The sequence below is a fragment of the Bombina bombina genome, chromosome 7 (assembly GCF_027579735.1).
Source record: "Bombina bombina isolate aBomBom1 chromosome 7, aBomBom1.pri, whole genome shotgun sequence".
Lineage (NCBI taxonomy): Eukaryota > Metazoa > Chordata > Amphibia > Anura > Bombinatoridae > Bombina > Bombina bombina.
Genome location: NC_069505.1, coordinates 400,878,783 through 400,896,518, shown reverse-complemented (window position 1 = coordinate 400,896,518; position 17,736 = coordinate 400,878,783). Strand labels below are relative to the sequence as shown.

Sequence of the window (17,736 nt, the reverse complement as noted above, 5' to 3'; positions counted from 1 at the left end):
TACATTAGTATGACTACACACGGCACTGTATTTTAATATACAGCAGGAGTGATATTACACACACAGCAGTATGACACTACACACAGCACTGTACTGTAACACAACTTAATATAAAGCAGGAGTGATATTACACACACAACAGTATGACACTACACACAGCACTGTACTGTAACACAACTTAATATAAAGCAGGAGTGATATTACACACACAACAGTATGATACTACACACAGCACTGTACTGTAACACAACTTAATATACAGCAGGAGTGTGATTACACATGTATGATACTGTATACAGCACTGTACTGTGAGTCACTAGTATGCCACACATCACACTATAGTGTAACACAACTTTATGATACTACACACAGCACTGTACTGTAACACAACTTAATATACAGCAGGAGTGTGATTACACACACATTAGTATGATACTATATACAGCACTGTACTGTAACACAACTTTTACAGCAGGAGTGATATTACACACACAACAGTATGACACTACACACAGCACTGTACTGTAACACAACTTAATATACAGCAGGAGTGATATTACACACACAACAGTATGACACTACACACAGCACTGTACTGTAACACAACTTAATATACAGCAGGAATGTGATTACACACACATTAGTATGACCACACAGCACTGTACAGCAGGAGTGATATTACACACACAACAGTATGACACGACACACAGCACTGTACTCTAACACAACTTAATATACAGCAGGAGTGTGATTACACATGTATGATACTGTATACAGCACTGTACTGTGAGTCACTAGTAGACAACACATCACACTATAGTGTAACACAACTTAATATACAGTAGGAGTGAGATTGCACACACATTAGTATGATACAATATACAGCACTGTACTGTAACACAACTTAATATACAGTAGGAGTGAGATTGCACACACATTAGTATGATACTATATACAGCACTGTACTGTAATACAGGAGTGATATTACACACACAACAGTATGACACTACACACAGCACTGTACTGTAACACAACTTAATATACAGCAGTAGTGTGATTACACACACATTAGTATACTATATACAGCACTGTACTGTAACACAACTTAATATAAAGCAGGAGTGATATTACACACACATTAGTATGACACTACACACAGCACTGTACTGTAACACAACTTAATATACAGCAGGAGTGAGATTACACACACATTAGTATGATACTATATACAGCACTGTATGGTAACACAGGAGTGATATTACACACACAACAGTATGATACTATATACAGCACTGTACTGTAACACATGAGTGATATTACACACACAACAGTATGACACTACACACAGCACTGTACTGTAACACAAGTTATATACAGCAGGAGTGAGATTACACACACATTAGTATGATACTATATACAGCACTGTACTGTAACACAGGAGTGATATTACACACACAACAACAGTATGACACTACACACAGCACTGTACTGTAACACAAGTTATATACAGCAGGAGTGAGATTACACACACATTAGTATACTATATACAGCACTGTACTGTAACACAGGAGTGATATTACACACACAACAACAGTATGACACTACACACAGCACTGTACTGTAACACAAGTTATATACAGCAGGAGTGAGATTACACACACATTAGTATGATACTATATACAGCACTGTACTGTAACACAGGAGTGATATTACACACACAACAGTATGATACTATATACAGCACTGTACTGTAACACATGAGTGAGAATACACACACAACAACAGTATGACACTACACACAGCACTGTACTGTCACTAGTTTACTACACTATAGTGTGTGACATTAGTGATCACCACATACCATGACAGAACACGTGTGCCACTAGTATACACACAACTATTGTAACAAAACTCCCTGAATATAACACAGCTCCCCAGTGCTATATAACACTATTAGATGTGAGATAATATCTGTAACCAGCCCCGCTCCTCACCTACAGACTAATATTAAAAACCCGCGGCCGCGGAGTGGTCAGAGCGCCAGCACTCGCGCATCCGTCGGGCACGACACGTGTGAGTAGAGCACGCGCCTCACTGCTTATTCACTGATAGATACAGCTTTAGAAATATAAAGTTCACTAAGGAAACTTACGTGAGTGAGAGGGAAGTCTCCTTCAGTGTTCTGCTGGGAAGCTGCGCCAGGAACAAAGACTGAGCGCCTGGGGCTTTGTGGTAGGACAGGCCTCCTGGGGTAACCGAGTGTCAGCCTGGGCTGAGTGAGACTGGCAGCCTGGGGCAAGTGACAGGCTAGGGTACCCAAAAACTGCAGGAAGAGGTGGGCTCAGAGTGACAGCCTGGGGTAACTGAGATGCAGCCTGGGGTAATAGAGATACAGCCTGGGGTACCTGAGGGTGGCAGCCTGGGGTAATAGAGATACAGCCTGGGGTACCTGAGGGTGGCAGCCTGGGGTAACTGAGATGCAGCCTGTGGTACCTGAGGGTGGCAGGATGAGGTAAGTGATATTGGCAGGATGGGGTAAGTGGATGGCAGCCTGGGGCAGATGAAGAAGGAAGCCTTGTGCCTGTCCCTGACAGAGTGACAATTCAATGACTGACTCCTGGCTCCTGTAATCCAAGTGGCTTTAAAGGAGCTGCCAGTGTGAGCGCAGTGTGAGAGCTTTGGTCACAATGCTGGTTAATGATTGGTAGAGATGCCTCTCTCACACTACAGGGGGGCATGGAAAGTAGTGAGGGGGGGGCACAGAGGGGGAGGGGCAATGGAGAAAAGTAGAGCAAATTGCAATGAAACACTTTGTTGTTACTTCACTTAGGACACAGTGTGCTCTCCTCTCCCCCCTCCCCTCTTACACCTTCCCTCATAATACTTTCCCTAAACTAATGTTGCTTCTTCATCCTCCTTGTCCCTCATTTGTTAATATTATTTACTGGACATTTTATGGCATAAAAATGATTTTCTGCTACAAGCAGGGTTGCCAGTTGTCCTACAAAACACACTGAAGTGCAGTGGGTGATAGAGAGAAATAGGTTGGCTGATCATGCCCAGACCTCATTGCCTAAAGCCATACTTGTCCATATCAGACCTAAGATCGTGGTCATCCTCACATCACTTGTATAATAAAGGCAATTTTCTAATCAGACTTCAATTTTTTTACATATATTTTACTGGACAGGCACCTGAAATACTGGACTGTCCTGTTAAATACTGGACACTTGCGCCTAGATTTAGAGTTCTGCGGCCAAAGGCGTGCGTTAGCTACGCGTGCTTTTTTCTGGCCGCACCTTTTAAATACCGCTGGTATTGAGAGTTCACAGAATGGCTGCGTTAGGCTCCAAAAAAGGAGCGTAGAGCATATTTAACGCAACTTCAACTCTCGATACCAGCGGTGCTTACGGACGCGGCCAGCTTCAAAAACGTGCTCGTGCACGATTCCTCCATAGAAAACAATGGGGCTGTTTGAGCTGAAAAAAAACCTAACACCTGCAAAAAAGCCGCGTTCAGCTCCTAACGCAGCCCCATTGTTTGCTATGGGGAAACACTTCCTACGTCTGCACCTAACACTCTAACATGTACCCCGAGTCTAAACACCCCTAACCTTACACTTATTAACCCTTATTCTGCCGCCCCCGCTATCGCTGACCCCTGCATATTTTTTTTAACCCCTAATCTGCCGCTCCGTAAACCGCCGCTACTTACATTTTCCCTATGTACCCCTAATCTGCTGCCCCTAACACCGCCGACCCCTATATTATATTTATTAACCCCTAATCTGCCCCCCACAACGTCGCCTCCACCTGCCTACACTTATTAACCCCTAATCTGCCGAGCGGACCGCACCGTTATAATAAAGTTATTAACCCCTAATCCGCCTCACTCCCGCCTCAATAACCCTATAATAAATAGTATTAACCCCTAATCTGCCCTCCCTAACATCGCCGACACCTAACTTCAAACATTAACCCCTAATCTGCCGACTGGAGCTCACCGCTATTCTAATAAATGTATTAACCCCTAAAGCTAAGTCTAACCCTAACACTAACACCCCCCTAAGTTAAATATAATTTACATCTAACGAAATAAATTAACTCTTATTAAATAAATGATTCCTATTTAAATCTAAATACTTACCTGTAAAATAAATCCTAATATATCTACAATATAAATTATAATTATATTATAGCTATTTTAGGATTTATATTTATTTTACAGGTAACTTTGTATTTATTTTAACCAGGTACAATAGCTATTACATAGTTAAGAACTATTTAATAGCTAAAATAGTTAAAATAATTACAAATTTACCTGTAAAATAAATCCTAACCTAAGTTACAATTAAACCTAACACTACACTATCAATAAATTAATTAAATACAATACCTACAAATAACTACAATTAAATAAACTAACTAAGTTACAAAAAATAAAAAAATATTTACAAACATTAGAAAAATATTACAACAATTTTAAACTAATTACACCTACTCTAAGCCCCCTAATAAAATAACAAAGCCCCCCAAAATAAAAAAATGCCCTACCCTATTCTAAATTACAAAAGTTCAAAGCTCTTTTACCTTACCAGCCCTGAACAGGGCCCTTTGCGCGGCATGCCCCAAGAAATTCAGCTCTTTTGCCTGTAAAAAAACACATACAATACCCACCCCCCAACATTACAACCCACCACCCACATAGCCCTAATCTAATCCAAACCCCCCTTAAATAAACCTAACACTAAGCCCCTGAAGATCTTCCTACCTTATCTTCACCTCACCGGGTATCACCGATCGGTCCTGGCTCCAAAATCTTCATCCAACCCAAGCGGGGGCTGGCGATCCATAATCCTGCGGCTGAAGAGGTCCAGAAGAGGCTCCAAAGTCTTCATCCTATCCGGGAAGAAGAGGCGATCCAGACCGGCAACCATCTTGATCCAAGCGGCATCTTCTATCTTCATCCGATGAGGAACGGCTCCATCGTGAAGACCTCCAGCGCAGACCAATCTTCTTCCGACGACGTCCAACTGAAGAATGACGGTTCCTTTAAGGGGCGTCATCCAAGATGGCGTCCCTCGAATTCTGATTGGCTGATAGGATTCTATCAGCCAATCGGAATTAAGGTAGGAAAATTCTGATTGGCTGATGGAATCAGCCAATCAGAATCAAGTTCAATCCGATTGGCTGATCCGATCAGCCAATCAGATTGAGCTCGCATTCTATTGGCTGTTCCGATCAGGATGAAGACTTTGGAGCCTCTTCTGGACCTCTTCAGCCGCAGGATTATGGATCGCCAGCCCCCGCTTGGGTTGGATGAAGATTTTGGAGCCAGGACTGATCGGTGATACCCGGTGAGGTGAAGATAAGGTAGGAAGATCTTCAGGGGCTTAGTGTTAGGTTTATTTAAGGGGGGTTTGGGTTAGATTAGGGGTATGTGGGTGGTGGGTTGTAATGTTGGGGGGTGGGTATTGTATGTGTTTTTTTACAGGCAAAAGAGCTGAATTCTTTGGGGCATGTCCCGCAAAGGGCCCTGTTCAGGGCTGGTAAGGTAAAAGAGCTTTGAACTTTTGTAATTTAGAATAGGGTAGGGCATTTTTTTATTTTGGGGGCTTTGTTATTTTATTAGGGGGCTTAGAGTAGGTGTAATTAGTTTAAAATTGTTGTAATATTTTTCTAATGTTTGTAAATATTTTTTTATTTTTTGTAACTTAGTTCTTTTTAATTTTTTGTACTTTAGTTAGTTTATTTAATTGTAGTTATTTGTAGGTATTGTATTTAATTAATTTATTGATAGTGTAGTGTTAGGTTTAAATGTAACTTAGGTTAGGATTTATTTTACAGGCAAATTTGTAATTATTTTAACTATTTTAGCTATTAAATAGTTCTTAACTATTTAATAGCTATTGTACCTGGTTAAAATAAATACAAAGTTACCTGTAAAATAAATATAAATCCTAAAATAGCTATAATATAATTATAATTTATATTGTAGATATATTAGGATTTATTTTACAGGTAAGTATTTAGATTTAAATAGGAATAATTTATTTAATAAGAGTTAATTTATTTTGTTAGATTTAAATTATATTTAACTTAGGGGGGTGTTAGGGTTAGACTTAGCTTTAGGGGTTAATACATTTATTAGAATAGCGGTGAGCTCCAGTCGGCAGATTAGGGGTTAATGTTTGAAGTTAGGTGTCGGCGATGTTAGGGAGGGCAGATTAGGGGTTAATACTATTTATTATAGGGTTATTGAGGCGGGAGTGAGGCGGATTAAGGGTTAATAACTTTATTATAATAGCGGTGCGGTCCACTCGGCAGATTAGGGGTTAATAAGTGTAGGCAGGTGGAGGCGACGTTGAGGGGGGCAGATTAGGGGTTAATAAATATAATATAGGGGTCGTCGGTGTTAGGGGCAGCAGATTAGGGGTACATAACGATAACGTAGGTATCGGCGCTTTGCGGTCGGCAGATTAGGGGTTAATTATTGTAGGTAGCTGGCGGCGACGTTGTGGGGGGCAGGTTAGGGGTTAATAAATATAATATAGGGGTCGGCGGTGTTAGGGGCAGCAGATTAGGGGTACATAAGTATAACGTAGGTGGCGGTCGGCAGATTAGGGGTTAAAAAAATTTAATCGAGTGGCGGCGATGTGGGGGGACCTCGGTTTAGGGGTATATAGGTAGTTTATAGGTGTTAGTGTACTTTAGAGCACAGTAGTTAAGAGCTTTATAAACCGGCGTTAGCCCAGAAAGCTCTTAACTACTGACTTTTTTCTGCGGCTGGAGTTTTGTCGTTAGATTTCTAACACTCACTTCTGCCACGACTCTAAATACCGGAGTTAGAAAGATCCCATTGAAAAGATAGGATACGCAATTGACGTAAGGGGATCTGCGGTATGGAAAAGTCGCGGCTGAAAAGTGAGCGTTAGACCCTTTCCTGACTGACTCCAAATACCAGAGGGCGGTAAAAACCAGCGTTAGGAGCCTCTAACGCTGGTTTTAACGGCTACCGCCCAACTCTAAATCTAGGCCTTGGAAACCCTAACAACAGGTCTGCATACTAAATAAATGTGAAAGTATTAAAAAAAAAACCCTGTCATTTAAAAATAAATATCAATTGTTTAGCAGTCCCAAAACACACACCCTCAAAAACTGTTTAATGTTTAACTTATTTCCTTTGCTGTGTCCAATTAGGGAAATATATAAATGGGTTTCTGCACAAATCAACCAATCACTGTGCAGCATATAAAATTGTCAGGGTTCTGCATTCCATGCATGGGAAAAGCATGCAAAATAAATAATGAAAGTGCATTGCAAAGTAGGGGCAGTTTACTTGTTCCTTTAAACTCAAAATGTAATTTCCCATATAGGGCCAGATTACAAATGGAGCGATGTGGAGCTGAAAAGAAAACTAACACCCTATTCGCGCTCAAACACGATCGCATATTCGAGTGCGCTAACCCGACATGAAAATATGAATATTTCACATTCCAAAGTTCTTTGCATAGAAGAATATATATTTTTTTATTCATAAATAAATATCTCTACAGATATCTGATGATATTTTGGTACCATATCCTTACCTATATATATTGATTATATATAGGTATAGATATATACAGATATATATAGGTATATCTATTTATGAATACTTAGAACATATTCTGCTATGTGCAGAACATTGGAATGTAAACTATTTACAGAAAATAAACAGTATAATACTTTATTAAATATGAATATTGCATAAATTTGCTTTTACATGTTTTCATCTACTTGTTTCGATGCCTCCTAAGCATTTGTTACCTTTCTATTAGTCAAACCGCCACTTTTTTTTGTAATAAATCAAGCATTTATTTTATATTTATGCAACAAACTTGATGCCGTTTTCACCCCGACTCCTCCCAGCCACCACTTCCTACTTCTGCACAGTGTGACATATAGAGCGGTCCCACCCGCTATATACGTATCTTCCAAGCACGCTCCAGTTGAGCTGTGCAACTGCGCATGCGTGAAAAGACGATTACGTAACTTAGCAACATTGTATTAAATTAATAAATACACTCATTGTACTGTAGATTTTTCTATTTCTTAAAAGAGGGGTAGAGAGCATGCATGACAGGTGAACACGTATTAGGACAGAGTAGGAAATATCGGGATTAGCGCATGCGCATTATTACCCTGTGATGCCAGAAATGAGAGGTTGAACCCCCCTGTGGGGGGCAGTGATTGGTAATCAGAAGCTGCAAAGTATGTCAATCAAAAATAAAATATTGCAGGCAGAGGTTCGGAACGAAGATTGAACAGATTACAAGGTATTATTTGGAGATATTACTCAGATCTAAAAAACAATGATGAATGAAAGTGCCCCTAATTTGTTACGAATGTTAATGTGGCGTTAACGAATGTCACTGACTTTACATTCACTTTAACTGCAAAGAGCTCCAAATGTAGTTATATATGTCTATGTGTGTGTACATATGTATTTATGTGTTTATATGTGTATATATGTCTGTTAATACACATATAAATACATATGTACACATATATAGACATACAGTATATATATATACACACAGTTATACATATTTAAACATGTATCTCTATGTTAAAGCCATTTGCCTGCTTTTTTTCTAACACCTGACACCTCATATCTTTGAGCCCTTATAACTTTCTTGTGCAATATTTTTTTTAAAATACTTTTTATTACTGTTATTATGAGTGTAACTGTACTCCGTAATGTATTTTGTATGTGTTTTGTAACAATTTTTTGTTTCATGAAACAGATTACTTTCAACTAGTAATACGAGCGGATAAGCCCGACGAGTGCAAACACCTGCAATACACACCTTATCACTTGTACGCAAACATTTGCCCCCCCCCCCCCCATTTGTAATCTGGCACAATATGTGTGAGTATATTTTCAGAACAATTTTTGACTCTGTTCATGAAATTTTAATTTTCAATTTTATTGTCCCTTTACAAACATAATTATGAAAACAAATAATAAAAAAAATATAAAATAATTTATAATTAACATAATGATGAAAAAGTAACTGAAATGTTCAAAAACTAAAAATAGATTTAGTAGTATTTTTTTCCCAATATTTTATTTTATTTATGTTTTGTTTTGGTTTGGTTTTTGGAATTTATCTCTCTGTTATTGAAACGTAAATAATGATGTTCTTTATTTTGGTGTTTTTAGAGGAGAGAACACATGATTGACAATGTGTTATTGTTGTTCATTGTGCTTCACAAATATTGCTCAACCTGACTTTTAGATTATGAAATTGTCGCTCAGATTAAACAGAACATCTAAATGTTCATTTATGATGGCAACAAAGTGTTGGAAGGTTTAAACACGCTAGTTATAAAATTATACCAAACTAAACATGGCAGCTGCAGACTAGAACACTGATGGGGATTGGTGGTTTTGTGAGGCTTTTGCTTGGCTCATTTAATGCTGGGGAGCTGCAGAGATTGTAAGTGTTGTATATATATATATATATATATATATATATATATGTCAAAAAGACAGAGAACATGGGGAAACCAGAAGTGGACTCCGTGCACACATGCCCTTAGAGAGATACAACTGCACCCAGGGCCGTCTTTAACACAGGGCAAAAGGGGCAGCTGCCCTGGGCCCAGTCTTTGTTGAGGGGCCCAAGAGTCCTAAAAAAAAAAAATGTTTTTTTTTTTTTTTAGTTCATGCTAGACTGCTGATGTCATGTGACATGGGGGACACACACAGTCAGTCCTAATATTGTCACAGTCAAAAGTTCTCTGCTTATATTTATTTGTGAGAATCTGTGCCAGACTGTGCCGATGTCATGTGACATTCCAAGCTAGTGCCATGTGCTGTTTTAGATGTGCACTGTGCAGCACTGGATGCTAATCCCTAACTCAGCATCCAGCCAATCCCACTGCATCAGAAAAGGTCCTGCTGGGGTTACCACTGTTACCAGGTAACTGCTCTGGTGGTGGGGATTGTTTCTGGGTAGGGCTGACTATAGGTGCATGCAGCAGAAAGCTGGAGTGGCAGGCATGCGAGGATTTGAGCATCTGTGCAGCTGCACACACTGCACTCTTCAGTCTTGAGGCTGTGTGACTCGTCTGTATCCATGCAGCCTTGGGCAGACAGCATCTAGTCTGCTGGTCCCCTTAGCCCTGCTATTTCTGCTGTGGCTCTAAGATCAACTAACTGAAGTTAGTTAGGAAAACAGTGCTTTGTAGAAAGGTGTCAGTGGGAAGAATAAGTGAGTGTACACATGCCCCTCCCCCATGCAGCATTGTCTAGTGCAGGATGAGAGGGAACTTGTTCCTAGCAAAGTAGTGAAATGTGCTGCTGTGGCTGATGTATAGTGTCATGCTGATACTTCACACATTAAGGTAAGCTTCCCATAGTAGTTCTACTGTCCCAGTCAGTAAACTTATATCTGTCTGCACCTCCATGTTTCCGCCTCAGTCTTTACCTTGCTTTGCTCCTGTTGGCTGCCCTAAATCTCTTTAACCAGCTAACCTCACACCAGAATCACATTCAAAAGCATATTAAATTAATCCAGAGTGAAGGAATTTATATATTTATTTACTTATTAGTACTGCTTAGGTCCAGTTTCACATATTGCAATTTTTTTTTTTTAATGATTAAAAAAATATATAAAATAAATTGATTTAGTTGTTTTTTGGGATGTTGGGGTGGAGAGCGAAATTGCATGGGGGGGGGCAAGAAAATGTTTGCCCAGGGTCCAGTCAATATTAAAGACGGCCCTGACTACACCTCACTGATGAGGCCCACAGATGGCCGAAACAATCGTCTGGGGTTGTTGTTTCTCTTGTTCAGAGAAGAATTGCCTGGTATTTTGGCGCTGGACTGTCATTGGGCAGGGTCAGACTGATATGCTACAGGATATTTTTTCTCTGTGAAGGGGCATAGTGTGCTAAAAGAACACGCACCCTCCCTGAGTTGTAATAAAAATGAACAGGCATGTAAGTTATTATAACTTTTGTTCTATTTCAGGAGTGCTGTTCTCTCTCTTCTGATATATATATATATATATATACATATATATATATATATATATATATATATACATATATGTAAGAATCATGAAGACACAGCTCCTTCTTTTGCAAACATTATGTGTTTATTCCAACATGTCAAAAATGAGGCCGGAATGTTGGAATAAAAACATAATGTTTGACAAAGAAGGAGCTGTGTCTTCATGATTCTTAAAAATATTTGGAAGGACTACAGCAGAGAAGTTTGTGAAGGTGTGCTGACCCCTTTATGTATGTATATATATATATATATATATATATATATACACACTGTATATGTTTAATCCCTCTTGGGGGTTAAAACAAAGTTACCTAGGATCAGTAATGCAAAAATCTCATGTATTTGTGTATTAGCGATAGCATGTGAATTATATACAACAATAGCTCTAAAAATGTAATTAAATCACCTTGCAATTACAGTATTGTAATTTAACATACTAGGTGAATGTGAAAAAAACTGAATGCATTAATACTTTTTTTGCTATAATTGTTTTTTTAAAAGCCAAACTCGACCCAACACTTATTTGGAAGAGCCTATCTAGACTTGTTACTGAATTAGAGACAGCTAACCAGAGTAAAAATTGCATTGTTTTGCCGATAATTATCTGAAGAGTCAGACAACTGCTGAGTCCGATAAATATGGAAGGATTAGGATTAGGCATATTATACTTCCAATTCTATGGCAAAGTTAAAGGGATAGTAAAGTCCAAATTAAACTTTCATGATTCAGATAGGGCATGTCATTTTAAACAACTTTCTAATTTACTTTTATCATCAAATTTGCTTTGTTCTCTTGGTATTCATAGTTGAAAGCTAAACCTAGGTAGCCTTGTATGCTAAAAATGTCTAAACCCTTGAAAGCCGCCTCTTATCTGAATGCATTTGCCAGTTTTTCACAGCTACAGGGCGTTAGTTCATGTGTGCCATATAGATAACATTGTGCTCATGCACGTGGAGTTATTTAAGAGTCAGCACTAATGGCCTGAAATGCAAGTCTGTCAAAACATCTAAAATAAGGAGGCAGTCAGCAGATGGTTAGATACAAGGTAATCACAGAGGTAAAAAGTTAGTATAAAGGTGCATTGTTTTGAAGTTGTTATCTGATAAAGTCAATTAGGGGCATATATGTAGCAGGGTTAGTGATAAGTCAGCAGGTGCATTTCAGGTTCTGAGAAATAGAAATTGCTAAATTTTCAAAATTACATGAATAGGGGGCAAACTAAATAATGAAAATATATTGCAACATTCTTTCATTGCACATAACTAAACATTATACATATTGCAAAGTTATTTTATATTACAATCTCATACTATGTCATGTCCCTTTAAAGGGACACTAATCACTAACTACGTCTCATGCTCCTCCCTCTAATCACGGGGGCTGCCATTTTGGAACTTAGGTTACACTGCAGGTATCTGAAGGAGAGTTACTGCACATGTGTAAACTAGTCAGCTCTGGAATGCAGGGAAAGGCAGATTACAACATGGCGGCATCCATGACTAGATGTAGGAGGAGAATAACCTCAATATTATTATTATCATTTATTTGTATAGCGATACAAAATTCCGTACAATGCTTATAAATTGTACTAGACTAGAATGTCCCTTTAAAGTGAATGTCAATTTTGATGCTAAAGTGCCTGGTTTTTAAAAATTAGATTAAAAACAGGGGCACTTTAATTCATCAAAATTTACATTTCACTCCTGTTAAGAAAAAAAACGTACCTTTTAAACTTCACAGCAGCTCCAGCTTCCTCCGGTCATTGCACGCCATTTCTGACGTCAGAAATGATGGATAGGTCATCCTCCAATCATGGCTCCCCCCCCCCCCCCCCGGGGAATCAGCGTCTGATTCAACGCCGTGATTGGAGGAAGCCGGATTCCTCATTTTAGACCCAGGAAGAGGCTTTGCGACGGGTGGAGGAAGCTGGAGCTGCTATGAAGATTAAAAGGTAAGTTTTTTTTCTCAACAGGAGTGAAATGTAAATTTTGATGAATTAAAGTGCCCCCGTTTTTAATCGAATTTTTAGCATCAAAATTGACATTCACTTTAATGATCTGAAATAAAATGAAAGCTGCAGAGAGAGGTGTAGAATCTACATCACCATCCCCAGTGCCACCCATAGCATTTGTGGGCCACTGGGCAAGACACATTTGTGGGGTTCATCTCCTTATTCCTCTCCCCCATATGCCCTGTGCCTTGTGTGACCCACCCCGTCCCGACATTTAATGTTACCTATATAAATAATAACACCATGTTGTACACATCCTGTTACACTTCTTCAAAAACAAAATACAGAATGTACATTGCAACTTTTCATAACCTCCCCCCTGACATTACGGGGTCCCTCAGTGCCCACCCTGCACAAATGGGCAGGCATGGTCGTCCCTGACCCAACCCCCCCCTCCCCGCAAAAAAAACTAACTGTATTTTACAGCAATTAGGTTAATCAGATTTGCAAGCATTGTGCACACAGCTCTAGCAATCTTGTCACTTTTTCCCTTCAAGCGATAACGGTGACAAAATGTTTTATGACTATTGTTTGCACTAAGCGTACTTGATCACTTTAATTCTGGCATCAGCACACAAAACATAGCAATAAAAGTTCCAGTTTCTTAATATTCATAATAAAATACACATCTTGCAGTGTTGTGCTGAAATAATCTATTGCAACATCTTTTAAATAAGATTTTTTTTTTTATATATTCTACTATAGATATTTTTATTATTCCTTTAGGTTTCCTGTAAATCCCTTTCATGACTGAAATCAGAAGACAAGGGACACTCAAGTCAAAATTAAACTTTCATTATTGAGATAGAGCAGCAATTGTAAATAACTTTTCAATTTACTTCCATTAACAAACGTGCACAGTTGTTTTATATTTAAACTTTTAGAGTCATCAGCTCCTACTGAGCATGTGCAAGAGTTCACAGAATAAAGGTATATGCATTTGTGATTGGCTAATGGCTGTCACATGATACGTATATGCATTTGTGATTGGCTGATGGCAGTCACATGGTACGTATATACATTTGTGATTGGCTGATTGATGGCAGTCACACATGGTACGGGGGGGTGGAAATAGACATAACTTTTAAAATTGTCAGAAAAAAATCAACTACTAATTTGAAGTTCAGACTCATGTGTTTGTTGATCATGCAAATCTACTGTGTTTACTGGTCCTTTAATCCTCCCCTCAATATCCGCATAATCTTACCTGTTCTCACTCACCTCTCCACCTTTTTGCAATATACATCCATTAGCAAAAATGCTTCTAGTAAAAGTTATTACAGTTTTCAGTGACATACACACATATGCTTCTTTGTTTACATATATCTGCCCAATCATGAAATATCATTATTGTGTTTAACCTTCTAAAGCCGTTATGGCGTTTTATTCCCTCCTATCCACGCTGGGCTTAAGCGCCGTTAGGACGGAATAAAACGTCCTGGCCGTTTGGCTGTCCTGAAGCCAACAGCGCTTCCTGGATCTGATTGCGGTCTGGAGGGCGTGCCTAGCGTTATAGGGACGCCCCCTGACCCAATCCCATAACTGAAATCACATGCACGATCGCGGGATTTCAATTTGTCTACATCAGAACGTTGTTCCATTGTATACAGATTTACCCTGTCACGAAAGGGTTAAATCACCTTGTAATCACAAGACATTTCTGTTGTGCTTTTACAGAATAACATCAGCCGCGTCTATTTTTAAAACAAATTATCATCCATTTTACTGCAATTGTTTTTCAATAGACAAACTCCTCCCACCATTTGCCTTATTCGGAGGAGCCAATCTGGGCTTTAGGCTGCAGACAACAAGGGTAACCACTACTGTCATAATGTTAGTATAAAGGGGTCGATTTTTCAGGCTGTGGCGGACACGGGTACACATGCGCGCCCCTCTCCGCCGCAGCTCGCCTCTGGCGGGTGGAATTCTGCTGCCAGAATTCAGCATTGCACACAAGAGCTATTTTGGGCTTGCAATCCTGCCCCCTGCCCGGGCACAGCCAAACACGTTGTCAATCTCCCCAGTCGGACAAGGCAGGGAAGATTGAAAATCACCACCTAAGAGGTGGCGAAAAGGTTAGGGAAGCAGTGGTCTGATGAACGCTGCTTGTTAAATATGGTCTGCAGGTTCTCTTGTGAGAACCTGCAGTCATAGGGGTCGAAGGCTGGCGAAAGACTTTGATAAATCGACCCCAAAGTATATTGTTTTGCAGTTGTTTTCTGATAAAGCCAATTAGGGACATACTGTATATGTAGCAGGTTTAGCCTTGATATGTCAGCAGGTGCTTTTTCAAGTTCTGAAGATGAGATAATCCACAATTGTCAGAGATAAATTTAAAAAAGGGCCAAATAATGAAAGTATATTGTATAACAAAACATTTTGTCTAAAAATCTCGTTGTTTACTGTTCATTAAATGGCTGTGGCCAAAAAATTAAAAAGTGTTCCTCCACTGATCAGACAATCATGCAATTAAAGTGAATAGTATTCCCTCTAGCCTTTCTGTGGGCAGTGGAAAAAATAAGACTTTCCAAGCAAAATAAATGTGTAGTATTGCATATTTAAACATTTTGGACTAGATTACAAGTGGCACACTATTTAATGCTCTTGCTTAAGTGTTAGCTTCGCTAGAAGTTATTTTTTGTGCACGTCGAGTTGAAAGAAAAACTTTGTGTGCAAACAAAACCCCAACGGGCGTAAAGAGTTGGACTTCAGATATCGCGACCGCGTTAACTTACTCTCCCCATAGACTTCAATGGAGCATGCAAACAGAAAAAAACACACCCATACTTGCGTATAAATAAGTAAATAAGCTATTAATATTACACATTCCAATGTTCTTCACATTAAAATATATGTAATATATATATATATTTTATATACAGTACATCTGTATACATACCTATACCTGCATATATATATATATATATATATATATATATAGATGTATATTTTAAAAAATCCTATATATATATAAATATACATAGAAATATAAATGTATTTCTATGTGAACAACATTAAAATGTACAATATACGAATCGGGTTTAGTGTTGTAGGTCTAACGATGTATCAGATTACCGCAGTTGAAGACAGTTATCTTAAAGGGGCAGTATACACCAATTTTCCTTTAACTGCATGTAATAGACACTACTAAAAAAAGGATATGCACAGATACTAATATACAAATCCAGTGTAAAACCTTTTAAAAACTTACTTAGAAGCTCCCAAATTAACACTCTTAATGAGATAAGCCTGGGACACCCACTGAAAGGGGCTGATAGCAGAACCCCCCCCCCTCTCCCCTGCATATGAAAAGACCCATTATACAAACAGAAGCAGTCTGAAGTCTGTATACATCAGTATACCTCTAAAACTTTGGGGCTTGGTTAGGAGTCTGAAAATCAGCACAATGTTATTTACAAATAAGCAAAACTATACATTGTTACAAAAACACAATCCCAGATGGGCTATATAAATGAATCATCTACAAAGCATTTTTGCAAAGAAAAAAATCTAGTGTACAATGTCCTTTTAAGGTGTGTTATGTAAATATTAAGTATGAAAATAATGTAAAAAAATATTAATAATAATTTTTAAAGAGGTTCTAAAAAAATAATTAGAATACATATTAATTTTTTTTAGAACATCTGTAATCATGTTTACTTATTATTCTTAATATTTTGTACATTATTTTTTTATTTATTATTTACATAGCGCGCCTTAACCCCTTTAAAGACCAGCGACGTACCCTGTACGTTGTTAGGGGTTTAAAGCGTCTGGAAGCAATCCTGATTGCTTTCAGTCGCTTTGAAGGTATTGCCGTGATGCCTCGATATTGAGGCATCACTGCAATACCTTTTTTCAAATACCGATGCAGAGAGAGACACTCTGTGTGTGTGCATTTAGCGGCCTTCTAATTACTAAAAAGCAAAGCCATATATGTCTGTTATATCTGAACAAAGGGGATCCCAGAGAAGCATTTACAACCATTTGTGCCATAATTGCACAAGCTGTTGGTAAATAATTTCAGTGTGAAACCTAAAGTTTGTGAAAAAGTGAGCATTTTTTTTATTTGATCGCATTTGGCGGTTAAATGGTGGCATGAAATATACCAAAATTTGCCTAGCTCAATACTTTGGGTTGTCTACTACACTACACTAATTGTCTACTACACTACACTAAAGTTCAAATTAACCCTACAAGCTCCCTAATTAACCCCTTCACTGCTGGGCATAATACATGTGTGGTGCGCAGCGGCTTTTAGCGGCTTTCTAATTACCAAAAAGTAATGCCAGAGCCATATATGTCTGCTATTTCTGAAAAAGGGGATCCCAGAGAAGCATTTACAACCATTTGTGCCATAATTGCTTAAGCTGTTTGTAAATAATTTCAGCGAGAAACCTAAAGTTTGTGAAAAAAAGAAAAAAAAAATTTATTTGATCGCATTTGGCGGTGAAATGGTGGCATGAAATATACCAAAATGGGTCTAGATCAATACTTTGGGTTGTCTACTAAAAAAAAAAATATATACACATGTCAAGGGTTATTTAGGGATTCCTGACAGATATCAGTGTTACAATGTAACTATCGCTAATTTTGAAGAAAAAAATGGTTTGAAAAAAGCAAAGTGCTACTTGTATTTATTCCCCTATAACCTGCAAAAA

At 38.5% G+C, this 17,736-nt stretch overlaps 1 protein-coding gene across 1 annotated transcript in view; it reads right to left on the bottom strand.

Moving 5' to 3' along the window:
- The window catches only part of SLC38A3 (solute carrier family 38 member 3), a 142,208-nt gene extending 139,522 nt beyond the window's left edge, over positions 1-2,686 (bottom strand). Inside the window, exon 1 of the mRNA XM_053721165.1 lies at positions 2,153-2,686. The gene's annotated coding sequence lies outside the window, so the exon portion shown is untranslated. The remainder of the gene's footprint in view (positions 1-2,152) is intronic.
- Positions 2,687-17,736: the final 15,050 nt, after the last annotated feature.